Here is a 16,105-nt window from a genome sequence, read left to right as displayed (position 1 = left end):
AAGGTGCCGGTAAATGTGTGCCAAAAATACCTACCCCATTTTTTTCGACATGCCAAAACTGCTCCCCACTTTTTGGATTACCAAAAAATGTTTGCTCCCCCTCAATTTAACCTCCACAGGGCTCATAATTATTGTACAGCCCCTTCGGAACTGGATGTCCGACTAAGATACCATTTCAGCATATTGTCGTCCATATAACGAACGTTTCATAACTTTATACTTCTGGTAATTCATGTTTTTAAAAAAAATTTTACCCACATTTGAAGCTGTAAATTGCGTAAATTGGAACTTTAATTTTTTTTTTAATTTTAATTTTTTTACATTTTTTTACTTTTTTTGTGCAAAAATATAAGAAAAAAAGTCTAGGTTCGGGCCTATTTTTAGGGTCGGTCGGTTACGCCAATCAAACATTTTTTTTAGGCCTTACTATAATTTTTTTAGGTTTCTGATAAGATCGGTATCATTATCGTTAAAGTAACAGATCCATATAAATGAGTTGACTTATGATGCAACGTGTTTACATTTAGCACGCCCTCTGTTGTTTCACACAAGGCAAAATAATCCAGTAGTGTTTATGGCAGGCCACATAAAATCATTCAAAACCTTAGTTGTTTAAATTTTGTAATAATACCTGAGAGCATCTGTAGCGTTTGATAAAACTTTTTGTACTGTTTGCCGTGAAACCAAAATTAATGCATAAAATCAATTTCCTCTATAGACTATAGGTTATTTTTGTTTTTATCTCAGACCAACAAGAGGGCGTACATGTAAACACATGTAAACTCATCTATATCTATAGCGTAGTGATACTTGTAGTCTATGTATTGTAATTTCTGGTTCACTGCAAAGCAAAGAAACGATCAGAGACATTCTTATCAATTCTGTTTTAAAGTGGAATCGAGAATGAAGGACTCGCAGTCTTATCTAGATATGCCATGTAGAGAAACAAATAGTTAGACAAGCATATTGTAGCGTTTACGAGAATCGTTTGTAATCGATGCGTACACCGATGCGAACATCACCACTGCGCATGTTCAGCTGTGCAGTGTACGATGTGTGCAACCGCGTAATACAGCCTGTCTCAAAAAAAAGTTGTGCAAGTAAAAAGCGTCCTCTTTGGCAATTAGAAAATACTGTTGTGACATGCTGCTAACATCAACATCAAGGGCGTAGTCGTGACTGTCGAATGCCGTTCTGTTCGATTTGCTTATTTTAATCTCGAGATATGTTTAATTATCAACGAAAGGGTAAAATCACAATTGTGTCACTTTTACTATGGAAGAGGTCTGTACATGTAAATTAATGATAACATCAAGTTTATCAAGAGTTCCTTCGTGAAGTCAAAAGAATGCATCGATTACACAACAATACAAAACTTTTTTTACTGTTTTTACTATTTTATCATGATAAATGTATAATAATTCTCTTTTCCCACTTAAAACATATTAAAATATAAATACATATTTCACATTCTGCTGTAAAATTAAATGTACTATGTCAATGATTTTATCATGGTAAATACTGTTCTCTTTGTCACACAAGAAATGTTAAAAGACAGACAAATATTGCACACTCTGTTGTAAAAATTAAAATCATGTCAACGATATATTGCATATAATATATAATTATACGTTTGAAATTTTACACTAAAGATTTAAAATTCATTGATGATTTTCATCAACTCATAAGCACATTTCCGAGTGTGCAGCAGCTGAATCCGAAATTGCTTGAAATCAATAGTTTAGTCCATTTTACAGTTTGGTCTTTAACATGGATGAATGACCGTCACCTGTAGCAATGCATCTTGCTGCCCTCAATACAATTATACTGAGTTACATAATCATTTATAATCCTACAAATGAACGTTCTTTTATTAACTGTACAGTACAGGTATTTGGATATAACATTCTATTCAATTTCCTAAAAAGTGGCACAAAGGGATTTTCATACATTTGTGTTTTGTGAAGTAGATCTCTGGATTGCCGAAACCAAAATGAATGAAACAAACGGTATTTAAAGCTTGGACTGCTCCCGTGACGTTGCTGTAAGCATCACGTCACAACAGTATACTCTAATCGCCAAAGATGGCGCTTTCCATTGCACTTTTTTTTTAGACAGACTTTAAGTTCGTTCAATGGAGAGAATATCTTCATTCGGTGAAATATGAACGGGTCCATTCAACTCAGCAAAGCCTCGTTGAATTGGACCATCCATATTTCACCTCATGAAAATATTCTTACTATTATATCAATATTAATTTGTATAAATATACAGTAGTTCATATGAATGTAAACTGCATGCATCGATTTTATTCGACTGCAGAATGAAGTCTGACGTCTTAATCACTGGTGGCATCTTGCACGTAAAAAACATCTAACCATATACCTGGCTTTAATGAAATTGTTAAGATCATTCTTTCTGCTATATAGTTTTCTGTTTTAAGTAGTATAGGTCACAGCGCTTGTTTGATGTGATGTAAAACTGTAATTTTTAAGAAAAGTTGAACAATGTTGGCGCTATTTATCTTAAATCTTGTTTGTATCTTTACAAGGGGTAAACACTTGTATAATTGTATTAGAACATCAGAAAAAAGGCTAAAATGGCAAGGATATTTTCAAAAAACCTTTTATCATGAAATGTAAGGTATAAGTCATATAATTTGGCTAATTAAAATATATGTAAATAGCGCCCTCCATTTGCACTCAAATGTACAGTTTATAGAATAAAAATTACCACAAACAAGCAGAAAAAGATGAATAATGTGATATAGAAACAAAAATCTATCTTAAAAATAGCTTTTAAAAATATGTGTATTAGTATGATAGCTATTGGTATTATCCAAGTCTAGAATTGAACATTATATAATGTTTTTTGATAGAAAAATTAATAAATGATAACATCAACCGTGGAACATGATTACAGCGAATGAATAAAAAACTGCACCTGCAATCGTGTATAGTATCACTTGCTCTTATTTCGAGTTAGTTTACACCAGGGGTAGGCAACTTTTCAACCTATCAAGCCGTCGACGATCGGATTAAAAGAATACTGATGCTTCACAGTTAATACAAGGGTTCCGAACTAGGACCTGGAACAAGAGGGTAAAAGAATGCCCACAGTACTCAGGGCCGTTCCTAGGGATTTTGCCGCCCTAGGCAAAGCCTCTCCCTGCCGCCCCACCAAAGCATACCAAAAAAGTGTTAAGGGTTACCCCCTTGAAAACTCACCAGTTTTGACCTATTTGGATACTGCCCACGACCGTTTTCCTTAGTGGCGTAGATTTCTTTTGACATTTGTTTTGAGGGATGGAGTTGGAAAAAAAATCTTGAAGTATAGTGAATTCAGCACCTTTGGCGACATAAGAAGTTTGCAGTACAAATGCGCGCGAAGCGCGCGAAAAGTATTTGCCATTTTGAAGCTAAACTATTGAAATATGGTGCAAAATGGAATAAATTGCGTTTTTTGCACAATAATGGCCAAATATGAGGTTTATTTGTCAGTAACCCACATACAGCCGTCAACATTGGGCATGATTGTATGGACCCTCCCCTGGCAAAATATTGGGGGGTGAATTTACCCAGGATCTACGCCTATGGTTTTCCTTCTTTCTGTATTTTTATCCCACTTTTTGTTCTTCTTCGACGCTTTATGTGCTTCATTGGCTACCCATACAATTCCGGATTCAGTTTAAATTATGTGTATTAACTTACCGGCACTTTGAGGGTACCCTTCCGTCCTACCTCTTAGCGGTTCTCTGTACTTATGATCCTCAACGCTCCCTCCGTTCATCATCTGAAAAACTTCTCAGGACCCCGCGTGTTAATTTATCATCTGCCGGTATGCGTTCCTTTCGTTATGCTGCCCCTGTAGCTTGGAATTCCCTTCCCAACAACATCCGCAATATCACTTCTCCTTTACTCTTAAAACTCATTTTTTCCAACATGCTTTCCCTGAATCGTGTTTCACTATGTGTCCTTTTGTTGTTGTTGTTGTTGTTGTTGAGATCTTTTTGATGATTTTTGCGCGGTATAAATGCGCTCTATTATTATTATTATTATTATTATTATTATTATTATTATTATTATTATTATTATTATTATCATTATTATTATTATTATTATTATTATTATTATTATTATTATTATTATTATTATTATTATTACTATTACTACAGGGTGTCCCCCAAAAAAGAGGCCCCTCATTGCGCACTCCTTTTCTCCTATTTTTGGAAAGTTGATCAAATATATTTTGGTATGTAAAAAAACTTTGAGTCGTTAGCTTTAATAAACCAAAACAATTATATCAATCAGCTCACAACTTTTGAAGATATGCTCTTTTAAAGAAATGTACCCGTTTTTCACTCTGTCCACGGAGAAGGTTTCGCTATTTCAAAGATTGAAAAGGAGTACACATACCATGCATGAATATCAAACATTCCTCAATAATAACTTTATAAATTAACTTTATGGAATGGGCTTTATGGGCAATGGATTTTGTTAATAGTGTCATTAATTTGTGGGTAAAATGGATGTCGAATGGGACTTCTTTTGCTTTACTTGCAATTACTTATTTTTCTTGGTTATTTATGCCTTTTTGTTTTATTATGTTTCTTACTTTCTTACTTTGTTGTTTCTTGCTTTCTTTTTTATTTACAACATTTTTAGGATAAAGGTAGCCCTAAAAGGCTGTTTGATTTGTCTTTAGTTCTTCTGAAGTGAGTTTACTGTGCTGCTCTGCCCTCTACCTGGTTACCTCCTTGGCGAATACAGGTTTCAGCCCTGGTCCTCGTTGCATCAATTGCGTTGCGTACCATCATTGTGCGCCGAATACTTGCGAATGCATTCAGTAATACGTTTGCGAAGATCTTGGATTTTGTCACAAAGGCAAAAAATCAAGTGGTGTGAGGTCTGGTGATCGTGCAGGCCACTCCACAGCATGAGCCATCCCAACCATTCTGTTTGCTATCCGTGGACAGAGTGAAAAACGGGTACTTTTATTCAAAAGGGCATATTTTCAAAAGTTGTGAGCCGATTGAAATTATTGTTTTGGTTTATTAAAGCTAACGATTAAAGGTTTCTTAACATGTCAAAATATATTTGATCAACTTTTCACAAATAGGAGAAAAAGAGGGCGCAATGAGGGGCCTCTTTTTTTGGGACACCCTGTATTAGGCCTGCTATTATTATTATTATTATTATTATTATTATTATTATTATTATTATTATTACTTAGTGTTTTCTGTTTCTTTTCTCCTTCTATTTTTTCTTCTGTTTTTATTTTTTTCTTCTGTTTTTTCACCGCCCATTTTCTTCTTCCTTTTCTCCGCCCGTTTCTTCTTTCTTTTTCTCCGCCCACCCGTCCGTGTCTTTCTCTCCTTTTCTCTGCCCCGTTTCTTTTCTTTTTCTCAGGTCCCTCTTTTCCTTTTCCGCCCTATTTTCTGTTTCTCTTTTCGTCCCTTTTTATTTTCCTTCCCTTTTTCTTTTTATCCGCCCTCATTTTTTCTCCCCCTTTCTTTCTCCTTTCGCTTTTTTTTGCGCCCCTCTGCGTTTGCCGCCCTAGGCGACCGCCTTACCTGGCCTATAAATGGTCGGAACGGCCCTGATAGTACTCTATGCAAAAGTGCCTGTACGGATTTGGAGGACGTCGAATTAGAATAAAATACTCTGGTCCTCAATACTCACTCAACAATAATTGAAAATGCTCAAATATTGTTGCAATACACCACATCTGTTTGATTATGTATGGTGTATGTATATGATTTACTTAACCCTCCCCTACCAGGTAGTAAATTATTTGACAAATTAATTCTTGATTTTGATATTTCGAATCATGACAGGAAGAAATTAATTTTTTTAATGAAAATTGTTCCCGCGTCATGGATCGATAATCCAAACATTGAAATTTCTAGTGTGGATATTTTTGAATAGCTGGTTGATAATCTTATCCAAGCTCCAAAGATTCCTCGACATGCTTGTAGTTATGCTTGTAACTCTACCCCTTAACCTAACCCTAACCCTAACATATAACCTAAGCCCTAATCCTAATCCAGAACCTAACCATAACTCTAATCATAATCTTAACACTTACCCTAACTCTAACCTAACACTAGCCCTAAATGCTAACCCTAATGTTAACTCATCCGTTACCCAAATCGTAGCATAAATTATCACATTCTTAGATTTTTTTGCTTTGCATTTCCAAATCACGTGTTATTCCTAGAACTACTGAGCCATATTTTGTAACACGGACTACGAAGGGGGGGGGGTCCCCCTAATTTTCAATTACAAACGCCATATACCGCAATGGGTCTCCTGTAGTCGATGATCTCACCCTTAGAGAGGTTCGTCCTGCTAGACAAGTCAGCCAGATTTGACCCGATGTTCAGGACTTGGATGCTTGGGCAAAAGACCATCATCTCAAGCTCAATCCGAGTAAGTGCAAGGTGATGCTGGTTTGTTTCATGAGGGAACCTCCTGTCCCTCCTAGTCTTCACATTGCTGGGATTGAACTTGAGGTGGTGTCTGAGACTAAGCTCCTGGGGCTGGCAGTCTCAGGTTAACAACATGATGGTATCAAAAAGCAGTCAAAGGTTGTACATGCTCTCACGTCTTTAAAGCCCTTATTTACCTTTGACTGGGCTACCTCTTCCACAACAGTTTAAAAAAACCCCACAATACAGTGTCATTCATGTGAAGTCACAAAAGCCCTTATTTACCTTTGACTGGGCTACCTCTTCCACAACAGTTTAAAAAACACACAATACAGTGTCATTCATGTGAAGTCACAAATTTAGCACTCCAGTTCTTAAATATAGTCTGATAAAATGTCACTTTAATATATTACCAAAGATAATTCATTTCACCTCTTGATTTTTGCTGAATACTGGTACTTTACATTATACTTTAACATTGTTTGCCAAATGTGTAGATTGAATGACCAACAAGAAAATGTACGCTCTATACAAAAAGCATATTTGTTTATGGCAGCTATCATTCATGAGATACATTGTAGATTGATGTCCTGAGGCCCCTCTTTCAAATCATCATGCCCCTGTGAAACAAAAAAAAAAAAAATAAGAAGAAGAACATGATTATTTAAAAAGCTTGAATTATAAAACCATTTGATGTATGAGCAATACATGCAATGCATAGATGAAATCTACCAACATGAATTTCAACCAATGAATTTCTTGGATCTTGTATTCTATATCTACCTGTAGAAGTTTAAACTGGAGGTATGATTGGGAGGTCTATTTTTGGAGTCAGAACATTCAGCTAGAACAGATTTGAAAGCTGAAGTTTTCTGATGAGTAACGGGGGCAAGGTGGCGCAGCAGTACAGGTTCTACCTCAATAATCAGAGTTTTGGAAGTTTGAGCCCCAGCAGTGCCATCGTGTTGTGCCATTGTATTGAACAAGGCGCTTTACTTCACTTGCCTTTCTCTACCCAGGGGTGAAATGGGGAGCTGTTAGGAATATTGTCCATTTAGTGCCGTCCAAAGGTATGAGCATGCTTTAGGAATTGTATGGCAGCTGACACATTCTAACAACAGCGGAATAAATTTAAAGCGCTTTGATACATGTGAAAGGCGCTGTATAAATGGCAGCATTTATTAATGGTGGATGTAAGCAAGTTGTTCCACTCTTTTACTGAATGAAAGAATTGAACATTGTACAATTCGTATCTTCTGAAAATTTTCCCCAATACTTGACTTGGCTATGAAACTGCTTAACCCTAACTGCCTCAGGGTTTTTTTTGGCAACAGGAAGGGAAAGAAGGAAGGAATAAAGAGAAAACAAAGAGAGAAGTTGTTTGCTCTGGGTGGGATTCAATTTATCCCAATTTTCAACAATTTGTTTTCTGTATTTAGTTTTGATGTTGACTGTAGTCTACTTACCAATTTACAGCAACAGATCAATTGTATCTTCACAGACTCTTTATAGAGATAATTAATCCATTTACACATTGATAAGCTAGGTCAACTGCAAACCAAACACACACAAACATAAAAGCATTTAATATAAAATATGACTAAGGGACTTATCGTTATTTACAGCAGGGGGGAATGGGCGTTTTGGAAAAAATATTGACAGGAAACTTTGCGTCCGCTCAAAAGTTTCGGATACCCCCTCGTTTTCCCGGGGTGCACCGCTCAGTCCGACACACCGCTAGTCCGACAACACAAATTCCCTATACTCAGAGGTGCGTCAGTCCGAAAATGAAAAGCACGGCGCTAGTCCGATAAAAAGCATGCGCTAGTCTGAAAATGAAAACCACTGCAACAGTCCGACACGCCGCTAGTCCGAATCTGAAAACACAATTTGGAAAACACTTCTTCAGTCCGACACTGCGTTAGTCCGAAACTGAAAACCATGGCGCTAGTCCGAAACTGAAAACCATGGCGCTAGTCCGAAACTGAAAACTACAGCGCTGAAAAACACTGCGCTGGTCGAATCTGAGAAACACTGCGCTGGTCCGAATATCAGACTAGCGCAGTGTTTCCCCAATTCAAATTCGGACTAGCGCAGTGCTTTTCAAAATCGTTTTCAGTTTCGTACTAGCGCAGTGATTTTTAGATTCGATTCGGCGCAGTCTCGGACTGAAAGAGTTACTTTTCTAAGGACATCCCTGTTGTTTCTTAACCGGCACAAACATCTAAGCAGTAGAATCGTGTTTTTAGCTTGCGCACTTGTAGTACGCAAACCCATTATCATACGATCATCAAGGATCTACAAGTGTGCTGCTGTTGTCGGCGCATGCGCGCTGTCTTATGCTGGTTTCATACTTGCCGCTTTGAAGATGACCGGTACCTTTTACAGTTCCATGCAATCATGATCCTTTGATTGCGTGTAGTCATGGTAGTGTTAGTGTTAGGCCTATAATTTGGTTCATCAAGTTCGGTAGCGACCTAGGTGCTTATTTTGCTCGCCGCCCCAGACAAACAAGTACCTAGAGTCCTAGACCAGTGACTTTGACAAGGACGCAAGCAAGCAGATTATGTTCTCGTCTACAGAACATGTTGCATTTGACGCGAGCAATATGGCGCAACATCACGCAAACGAGACATGAACGCTTATTTCTCCGCGTCCGACCACCCGACCAAAATCAGCTTGGATACGTGGCTTCACCTACTGCCATGGTTAAGTATGGGCACTCATAGGTCTAGGTGGTATGTCTATGCTTGCCGCAGTATCGAATCGCGCGCGTAAAGTTAAACGCCATGTACACGCACGCGCACAGGGGCGATTTGTCAGCACGCTTGCGCCACAACCGCATTGACATTGTGACATCAACGCCGCCATCTTGTGGGTATGAGTACCTTGCACAGAGGAGTAAGATAAAACAGAGCGCGTACCACCAGTCAAAGTCCCCGTGTATTGTACACAGAAAAAACAATATGTAAAAAAAAAATATGTATTCTCTTGTTTGGTAAAAATAACATAATATTAGGTAAAAAAAGTGAACATAACTTCTGTGTATATTTTAAACTACACATTTGTTATGCAATCCTCACATTCTGCAAGCGTTCAGCGTTTTTTACACATTGTTATGTTCAAAATTACAATTTTTGAAGTAAAAATAAAAATACCAAAAAGTTATGTAAGTTACTATGTAGTTTTTCGTGGCAACAGCGCAAAACGAAACGATGGCGGATGACACGGTGGATGACATTCTCGAGCGATGGGGGCTGTCCCAATATATTGAGAAGTTTGAAGGTGAGTATAGCAGCATTTTTGTTTGAATCTTGTGTTTTGTCATGTTCTTTTTAAATGCAGAGCGTTCAATTTTTGGTGCCGGGTGTATGCGTTGCCGTTGAATATCTGCACACGCACATGATGTACACATGTAAGCTTATCGATGCATCACACACATGACACACGAACTATACGAAGAAAACAAGTCAGTCATGTTTAATAGTGCTTCGGTTCCTTGAAGCTATGGTCTGTAGTGTGAGGCACCCAATTTCCACTGCTCCAATAGTGAATCACTATGCTAATAATGACACTGGTTATAAATATTGCTTTCACAATAAAAACAATAACTTGTTTTTCTTTCTTTTTCATTTTACAGGAAAGCACGGATTTGGAGCATTGTGTTGCCAACACCCAAGGTGGATCTCAACCGTACGTTTTTGTTCTCGGTGGTTCCATAGCAAACCCCCAGCAGGTTTTCACAATTGTGGAAAAGACAATTTTGCCTCAAAATTCACTCTTAAAGGCTGTTGACATCTGTTTAAAACTATAGTGTATGTCTCTGACAATTCTTGGAGAATGTTGTCTGTACCAACATTGAACAACTGATAAAATTAGCCTAGATTGTAAAGACAGTTATTATCTAATACTAAATCAAAACATACAGGATATCTGTGAACATTATTTTTTTAATGAACGCTCTGGTGCCTGGCAATTCCTGGAGAATGCCGTCTACGAGTTCAAAGGAGTAGTGAGAAGTGAAACAAAACCTTTAATGAGTTCTTGTTTACACATTGGTTCTGGCAAGTGTGTTAATGTTGTGTCAATGTTCTTCTTTTTAAAGCCTCATTTACAAAGAATTTAATTAAAATTATTTTACATAATTTCTTTGTAAATTATTTTACATAATAGTTATGGTGTTCTATTTTTCTATTATGTAAATTGAATATTTATTCATTATGTAAAATTTACATAAATAATTGGTAAAATTTTACATAACAAGTGTTACGTAAACTTTTACATAATAGTTATGGTGTTCTATTTTTACATCAGAATTGTGTAAATAATTTACACAAAAGCTATGTAAATTGAATACTTATTAATTATGTAAAATTTTACATAAATAATTGGTATAATTTTACATAACAAGTGTTATGTAAACTTTTACCTAATAGTTATGGTGTTCTATTTTTACATCGATATTGTGTAATATTTTACACAGGTTGTGTAAACTGTTTTCTCAGTGTATGCTACCAGTTCTCGCATATTCATGAGGGCCGATTGTTCGATCGTGCTGTGTCTAACAATCACGCCAGCGCTGCGTGCCTTCGCGTATACGCGATAGAGCGTTGCGTGCTTTCGGGATTACGCAATAGACCATAAAAATACGCGGTAATTGCGTAGCAGTCACGCCTGTCGCATTTCATGGAACAATCAGCCCTCATTATCGGATGAGGCGGAGACTTTGACTGGTGGTACGCGCTCTGTTTTATCTTACTCCTCTGTGGTACCTTGTTGCTAAGATCACCGCATTGATGCTTGACTGAAGAGGTGCGCAACGCGTTGCGACTACCGCGTAATCGAGGACGTAATGTCTATCGCATGGCATGCAGTACGGCAGGACCCACTGGATGGCGGATCCCGCTATTGCTGTTGCCGATTGCTCAGACCATTTCGTTCTAATTTCCGGCAGAAACCTAATTAATTAACCTCAGCAAGGTCAAGGACAATGTCAGGAATACGTGTAAGCTCATGAACATATTAAATGAATACATGAATAACGTCCATGTCAACATGTAACATCACGACATGAACATAAGCACATGCCAGTGCATCTCACAATTACATTTACATGTAATAAGCTTACAAAATTAAACATTGGCCCGGGACCGCGCGGGACTCAGTCCGCCGATTAGACAGTCACATTTCTCTCAGAATTCAGCCACGGCTTCAGCTCACGACACAGGCAACTGCAGACAACAAGGCTAGTGGAAAGGTTTGTGTACTCAAAGGAATGATCAATCATGATTTCGATCATACATGTACATCAGGCGACAGGAATGCACATCCGAATTAATTTACCATAGCATGACCCGGTTTTTGACTGGTTAAAAAAACAAAAAAAACAAAAATTTGTAACAACTATCCGATGTCCTCAAAATTTACCCGCAAAAATCAGTTTCTAATTTCGCTTTTATCAACATTCGATTCCAAAAACAAGTATAATGTTTTAAATACCTTGTTTCTGCCGTGTGCCCGATTCTGCAGCAATAAAATATATCCATTTGTTCCGGCTATTTGGTTCATCTTTGTTGACAAACTCCGCTGAAATTGAAATCCGTCGATGTGTGTGCCTGCCAAATCTCTTTGTGTTTCGCCGCCGACCCTTCGCCCCGCCCACAATTTCTTAAAACTTTTTACAGATTTTCATCTGCCCAGGCTCCGACGTCATTCTGCCCTAGCGACCAATCTGCCCTGGCGACGGTGCTGCGCGATGATCCCGTTGCCATGAAAAACCAGTGGTTCATCACGTTTTGACCGTGACAGAGTCGTAGTATACTATGATATCACGGTGATAGTACTTATATACACTCGGTGTGCATTGAGGTTAATTTGCATGTTGGTATTTTCGTATTTGCATAATGTTAGGAGAAAATAACCCGTTCATTTGATGAAGGTATCCAAGGCTATATTTAACAGATTGGTAGGGCTACTGGCGTCTGCTCCGGATTGATACTTGCATGGGATCTGTGTTTAGGGCTTAGGGGGCTCTCATTTTCTTCGGAAAGGGGGTGGGTCCCAAATATACGGAGGGGGGGGTCGGCGGGGAGGTTTTAAAGAAAAACAAATTGATGACCACTGCAAAATAGAGAGTCACAAATGACCACAGATAGTGTGTTTAATTTATTCAAAAAGACTGATTTCAATAAAATTTTAGCGTAGGGTAAGGTGTATCGTTGGGGGGGTGGTCATAAAAATTTTAGTGCCGGAATAGGGGGGGGTCGCAATTTCATTGACGCTCACTTTTTGTAAATTTGGATCCCTCGCATCCAAAGAAAATTCTAGCCCCTAGGTGGTATAATATTTAGGCCTACTTTCGTTGAGTCGTTCCGTGCGAGACACGCTTGGGTCTTGATATGGTCAGGCTCAAACAAAATGTTGAAGCCAGGCTAAAGAGCATTGGCCTACAGAAAAATAGGAGGCGCGTGTGTTTTAGGCATCTTGCAATATTATACTTCATAAAAGGCACAGAAAAACAATACTACGGTGGCAAATAGTATGCACAATTTCCTGCTCGCTGTCGTTTTTAGACAATTTCAGTGTTTTTTAAACTATGCCACAGAATTAAGCCTATGCGGTTTCCAAATTCCAAAATGATCTGGCCTGTCATTGTGTGTCAGGTAATGGATGGGGGCATTTTAAAGGTACGCGGCCCTACATGGGTTTCAGGGGGTTGGTTTGGAGTTAAAAGGGTACATGTTGGAGTTTCCCAGATGTCATGGGGTTTAAGGGCATGTGTTGGGGTTTACAGGTACAGGTTGGGGATAACTTTAGGTTAGAGTTTTAAAGGTACATATGTTGGGGTTAGGCCTACGTATAGGTCTACAGTTTGGGGACAAGGGCCTACATGTTGGGGTTTAAGGAAGGGTAGGCCTACAGGTTGGGTTTGGGTTTAAAGGGCAGGTCTGACTTGTGGGAGTTTTTAAGGTACACGTACATGTTGGGGTTTAAGGGTAAATGTTGGGCTTTAAGGGTATGCCTACGTTTGGGGGTTAAGGGTACGTGTCGGGGTTTAAGGGTACATGCGGTTGGGCTTTAAGGGTACATGTTTGTATGTTGGGTTTCAGGGACTGGTTGGGGTTCAAGGCAGTTCAGGTAGTTAGGCTTTAAGGGTACGTGTTTGTTGGGTTTAAGGGTACTGTTTGGGGTTTAAGGTAATTCAGGTTGGGTTTTTAGGGTACGGATTCTAGGCCTAGGTTTAATGGCATGTTGGGGATGGGCTGGGTTTGCATTTGTATCCATCAATTTTGTTTGTGGTAGTCATAGTACTTCCATTGGCCTCCAAGCACCCATTATTGATCTGATTTATTGCTTCCTTCTTGAATGCCTGTCGTTAACAAGTTTGGATGATCACTTTCTCTTAACAATACATTCCACATTTATTTATGAAATGTTTGTAATTTAAACCAAAATTCATGACTTTTCAAGGCAGTACAGGACACGCATTATGAAAGTACAAGGCTTACGAAACTACAATGCTGAAAGTGGTTTTGGAATAACATAATTTTGATTTAGCAAACACATAACACATTTTATGATTTAGAATTAATTGTTTTTGAAGGTTTCATGATAGTGACCCAATAGTGATGTCAAAAATAGACATATCACATCCAGTCTCCTCCCTGAACTTTTCCATGATTTTTGTGCCTTTTTCAAAAAAATAATATGTCATGAATTTTGCCGACATATTATTGCAACACTGGTGAATATATTTATAACCCTGATGATAGTCATGATACCTGGTAAGAGACAGAAAAACATGAAATAATTACACTGGCTAATGTTTAATTTCTCTCTTGAACTGTTTATTATTATAGCATCATAATAGAACACTTAAAATTAAAATACTAAAAGTTACGTAATTTCTCGTTTACATACAATAATAGCAATCATGTGCTTGTGCAATTATTAGGACCACTCAACCATCTGTTTTTATGCATGTCACAATATACATACACATGCAATTTACTAACAATATTTTTCTTTGTTCCCATCAATCAAATTTGGTTTGGTACACAAACTCAGTCAAGTAATAGATAACTTTATTTTTCTATAAATGATATTTAATGTAACTGGTATGTTTTCAATTGACATTGATTTATATTTTCATTTAATTTATTATAAAAAGGGACTGCATTCTCAGAAATGCATAATGGGCTAGTATTCCAGTTGAAATCCACAGGGGAGTATGTTTTTCAAATGTAACTGGTCAGGGTTTATCATTTTGAAACCCATACTCCCCTCTGTATTATGGCTTTACCTATATCTTCCACAGCTGGAGTGAGTATTTCAAATGAAGTTACCCAATGGTTTATTCTATTCAAAACTCATACTCCTTCTTTGGAAGACTTTAGCTAAATCTTCCACAGGGGTGGTGTGGATTTTAAATGGAATGGCCCAAAAGTTACTAATCCAAGATAAAAGTATACATTTTTGGAAAGGAAATTATCTAAATATAAATACAAATTTGGGGTGACAAGAACAATTTTGAAGAAAATAAGAAAAAACCTCATGATTTTGCCTAAAATTGTTTGGAACACACTATAGGAAGGAAAATCCAAAATTTGATTTTGTGGTTTTTTGTAACCTAGACTCCAGTTTAGGAAGCGCTCAGGCCTTATTTTGAATTATTGACCAAATAAGACGAAAATTCAACAATTAAAAAATAAGACCAATATCCAAATCATGAAAAACCGTTCCATGAATGGAGTGTCTAATTACAAAAACAAACAAACATGAAATCCAAATTTGGGTACAGTGTGTTCCAAATAATTGAAGGCAAAACAATGTGCTTTTTTGAAGTTTCTTCAAAAAATACTTTTTGCATAACAAAAATATATACGTGTAAACATATAAAAACATATAAAAATGTGTACTTGCATTAAATTTTGTTTAATTTAAAGTTACAGCACTTTTAATTAATGCATTTCTGAGAATACACAGTCCCCTTAATATGACACTTTGAATAAAACTTACTTTTAATCATATATGACAGATTTATCCAAGATTCTCACCCTGACTTGATGCTCATTCATTTGAAACAAAAAATGTTGGGGGGAGGGGGGCTCAAATTAAATTTTAACAGGGGTGTGCTGATGGCAATCTGAAACCCTACCCATCTTAAGGGATTTTTTTACCTAAAACTGCTGATTTGACAAATTTTTAAAATCAGGTCATATTGTAACATTTGCTGAGGAGAACAACCTCATGTTTTTCAAAACTTAACACACAATGTTCACAATACTCTCCATGCAAGGCGTGCGGGACCGACATCAGTCACATTTGAAGGAGTGGCTCACATTGGCGGCTTATGTGCTGGTATTATACAGTGATTTTCTTTGTATTGCATCATTTGCTCAGGCCAAATTTAAAAGAGGACATATCTGACAGTGAAAACTAACATTTTGTGGAAAAGAAGTTAAATTCTATCTCTAATGGAAATGTTATAATGTTGCAATGTGGGTAGCTGTAAGGGCTATCTAGATACACATTACTTTTAACTTTTTGCTAATTTCAATCTGCATAATTTTCAATTATGACTAATTTTTGGACAAGTCAAAATCAGCTCTAATTAATTATGCAGATTAAAATTTGCAAAACTTTTAAAGAAGTTTGCTTCTATTGTATTTGTAC

At 37.3% G+C, this 16,105-nt stretch overlaps 1 long non-coding RNA gene across 1 annotated transcript; it reads right to left on the bottom strand.

Moving 5' to 3' along the window:
* Window positions 1–6,710: 6,710 nt before the first annotated feature.
* Window positions 6,711–12,025, bottom strand: LOC140145275 (uncharacterized). The gene is made up of 3 exons (XR_011858017.1): window positions 11,930–12,025; window positions 7,897–7,981; window positions 6,711–7,050 (listed from the first exon to the last, which is right to left on the bottom strand). It is a non-coding gene; the product is annotated as an uncharacterized lncRNA (long non-coding RNA).
* Window positions 12,026–16,105: the final 4,080 nt, after the last annotated feature.

The sequence above is a fragment of the Amphiura filiformis genome, unplaced genomic scaffold (genome assembly GCF_039555335.1).
Source record: "Amphiura filiformis unplaced genomic scaffold, Afil_fr2py scaffold_193, whole genome shotgun sequence".
NCBI lineage: Eukaryota > Metazoa > Echinodermata > Ophiuroidea > Amphilepidida > Amphiuridae > Amphiura > Amphiura filiformis.
The sequence above is the reverse complement of the archived record's forward strand: the minus strand, read 5'-3'. Positions and strand labels throughout refer to the sequence as shown.